General features: G+C 43.8%; 1 non-coding gene across 1 annotated transcript; it reads right to left on the bottom strand.

Moving 5' to 3' along the window:
- Window positions 1-3,071: 3,071 nt before the first annotated feature.
- Window positions 3,072-3,144, bottom strand: TRNAF-GAA (transfer RNA phenylalanine (anticodon GAA)). Its single transcript has one exon. It is a non-coding gene; the product is annotated as a tRNA-Phe (tRNA).
- Between the last annotated feature and the right edge of the window lie 715 nt (window positions 3,145-3,859).

Here is a 3,859-nt window from a genome sequence, read left to right as displayed (position 1 = left end):
ATCTGGATGCTGACACCAAGGGCATTAATTAAAAATTAATTAAGAGAGGATGGCATAGCCAAACAGTGGCATTTATTAGAGCAGTATCAGTTCATCATGAAGAGAGGTATCTGAATTAGCATGTTCAGAGAAGTCTTTGTAGATGAAAGGAAAAATCTGTTAGGCTGAGAATAACGACCGTGCTTATGACAATAAACACAGCAAGACCTAGCATGTGTTGAGCACTTGCTCCATGCAGGCACAGTTTTTTGAATCTTTTATAAGTGCTGACTCATGTAATCGTCACAACAATTAAAAGGTAAAGGCACTGCTGCTGTCCCATTCTATAGGTCACAAAACTGAGTCCCAGAATGGCAGAGCCATGAAGAACAGTGGTGATGGCTTTCCTTTTAGAGGACGACGTGATCGTTTATCTTCAAAGATGAAGCATCTTTGGACTTGCCTGGTGGTCCAGTGGTTAAGAATCCGCCTGCCAATGCAGGGAATGTGGGTGAGATTCCCAGGTCTGGAAGGATTCCACATGCCATGGAGCAACTAAGCCCATGATCCACAATTTCTGAGCCCACACTCTAGAGCCTGGGAGCTGTAATTGTTGAAGCCTGCCTGCCCTGCAGCCCATGTTCTGCAACAAGAGAAGCCACTGCAATGAGAAGCCGTAAACCTCAACTAGAGTAGCCCTCCACACTCACCGCACCTAGGGGAGGCTCATGGGCAATGAAGACTCAGTGCAGTCAACAATAGACAAATACATACTTAAAAAAAAAAAAGACGTGAAAAAATATTTTCAATATTTATATAATTAAGTGAAATTGGCTTTCTTGTCTGCAAAAACATTCATCTGGAAAGTGATTTTTTTTTTTTCTCTTTTCCGAACACACAAGCCCCAGATCCTGACAACAAGAACCAAACCTTCAGATGGACGATAAGATGGCCATCATTGTCTGCTCCAAGGCTGGGAATAATACTGAATTGCTTGCATCCACGGGGGGGTCGTCACCGATTTCAAGACTTGATACCCACGGAGACCTTCTCAGAGAATCCGGAGGGGGCATCCAGGGAAAACCAAACTGGAACTTTGGAATAGATGGAGTCAAAACATGCTTGATCTCAGTGATCACAGAAACCAAAGAGGCAGAAGGAGTCCATCAATTCAGTGCTTATTACTTTCCGTTTCAGGGCTTCTCTGTCTGCCCCCATCCCACCTTGCATCCTCTTGGGCCCCTGAAGCAGAGGCATCCAAGCCTCTGTTCTCTTAATTCTCTGACCTTTACTAGCTCTGGTGGTCAGGTCCTGTAGATTGCAAATCCTCAGCACCATTTGCAGCTTGTAGACCCCTCTACTATCCTTGCTCCAATTTGAAGGTATTCTCAAGGCTGTCACCAAGGAACTTTTCACTCTGAATCTGTCACTATCTCTTTCCCAAATATTCAATGGCTCCTCAATGCTTTTCCAGTAAAAAATAATCTTCTTGGCCTGACTTTTGAGTCCCTCCAAGGGGTAGCCCAAATTATGTATTCTATCTTATTTCTCTCTTTTCCTTTTTTGTTGTTGCTCAAGTCAAACCACACAACTCCCCTTCTCACATTCACCTAAACAATATTTAGTTTTCTACATAGGCATCATAAAAATATTACATTGTGGTTCACAATGGACAATTTACAAAACACAGAGGAAAAAGGAAAAAAAAAATTCCACAGTCTGAACATCCAGCTAGAATCCTTAAAATATAATAGGCTGGTTTATATATCTGTATGTATATGCATGCTAAGTCACTTCAATCGTGTCTGACTCTTCGTGACCCTATGGACAGCAGACTGTCAGGCTCCTCTGTCCATGAGGAGTCTCCAGGCAAGAATTCTGGAGCGGGTTGCCAGGCCCTCCTCCAGGGGATCTTCCTGACCAGGGATCAAACCCGAGTCTTATGTCTCTTGAATTGGCAGGTGGATTCTTTACCACTAGCGCCACCTGCAAAGCCCATATGTGTATATAACATATAAATATCAACATATACAACAAATCTGAGATCACTGTGTAAAAGCAATTCTGTATTCTAGTTTTTTCCATCTAGCAACATTGTATGAGCATTTTGTCATATCCTTAAATATTCTTAACAACCGTTTTCAAGGATTTTGAAGGATTTTTTATTGAAGGAGCTATTTTAGAGCAGTGTCTGGGATTTAGCAGGAGGTACATGATAAATATTAGAATGTCAGCTCTCATCATTAATATGAGCTAGTATTCTCTGAAAATGGGATGTTTAATAATTGTATAACATTTGATTATATAGATATTCAGCCATTAATTTGAAATATCTCTTGTTAAACAGCTTGTTCCTAATGTGATGTTAACATAAACAGTCTTGCAATGAATCTCCACATGTCTGTGTGCATATGTGCATATCCATGTGTGTATATATGTGTAGGTGCGTGTGCTTCCATGTGCATGTATGTATGCATATAAGTATGCATGTCCTGTGTTGTGCTTAGTCATTCAGTCATGTCCGACTCTATGCAACCCCATGGACTGTAGTCCACCAGGCTCCTCTGTCCATTAGGATTTTCCAGGCAAGAATACTGCTGTGGGTTGCCATGACCTCCTCCAGGGGATCTTCCCAAATTTCTGATTAGAATGTTTGAAGAGCTTCCTGTTGCCCATTAATTTTCTTTTTTCTTCTTCAACCATTCTGAATTGATTCTTTGCACTTAACAACTTGAAAGATACCTGACCCAATAAAAGTGAAATTGTTAGTTGCTCAGCGTGTCCGACTCTTTGCGACCTCATGGACTGTAGCCTACCAGGCTTTTCTGTCCATGGGATTTTCCAGGCAAGGGTACTGGAGTGGGTTGCGATGTCCTTCTCCAGGGGATCTTCCCGACCCAGGAATCAAACCCGGGTTTCCTGCATTGCAGGCAGATGCTTTACCCTCTGAGCCACTAGGGAAGCCCTGTTAGTTGCTCAGTTTTGTCCAACTCTTTGAGATCCCACAGGCTGTAGCCCACCAGGCTCCTCTGTCCATGGAACTCTCCAGGCAAGAATATTGGAGTGGGTTGCCATTCCCTTCTCCGGGGAATCTTCCTGACCCAGGGATCGAACCTGGGTCTCCTGCATTTCAGGCAGATTCTTTACCATCTGAGACACCAGGGAAGCTCCATCTGACCCAATGCCTTTGCTCAAAGTCACAAATCTAGAGGGTGACGATCTGCTTTGCGGGAAGGTTCTGCTGGCTTAGTATCCCCCTTTAGTGGGTCAGAGTCTTAAGAGTTGTTGTCCAGGGTTGGGTGCCTAGTACTGGCTGGGGGAGAGGGCAGGGCTGCCGCCTGGCTGCAAGGGTGGAATCCTCCAGAAGAAAAGAATTGCCCCCAAAATGAGGATGTGGATAGGACATGCAAGAGCTTCCCTGGGGATCAGAGCAGAGGGGGTGTGGTTTTGGATGGTGGAGGCAGGAGGGACATCAATTATGATTTTCTTTTGACCAAGCCTGTGGGTGGGAAGGGAGTGAATGAGGATGTCAAGGCAATCAGGAAGCCCACCAGGAGTTTCTAAGATGCCCAATCACAGGTCCCTTACTTGCACTGTTATCATTTGGCCAATTTGATCAATATAAATCGGCAAGTCTTTATAATTCAATTTCATCCCCTTGATTAACCATGACATGGGGTTTTCTTGATATAAACATGTCGCTTTGTATTTCTTCACTGCAGGCGGAACTGGCTGCATAATGTGCGGGACTCGGTACAAAAGGAGAGTGTGGAAGCTCCTTGTTCAGATTATTAAGAATTTCAAGATGGTGACAGGAAAGAATTAACCCAACATGGGTTAATTTCCAAGCACAAAGCCTGTGCAACTTTCCAGTCACACG

The sequence above is a fragment of the Dama dama genome, chromosome 13, assembly GCF_033118175.1.
Source record: "Dama dama isolate Ldn47 chromosome 13, ASM3311817v1, whole genome shotgun sequence".
Lineage (NCBI taxonomy): Eukaryota > Metazoa > Chordata > Mammalia > Artiodactyla > Cervidae > Dama > Dama dama.
Note: the sequence above shows the minus strand (reverse complement) of the source record. Positions and strands in the feature narration are given on the sequence as shown.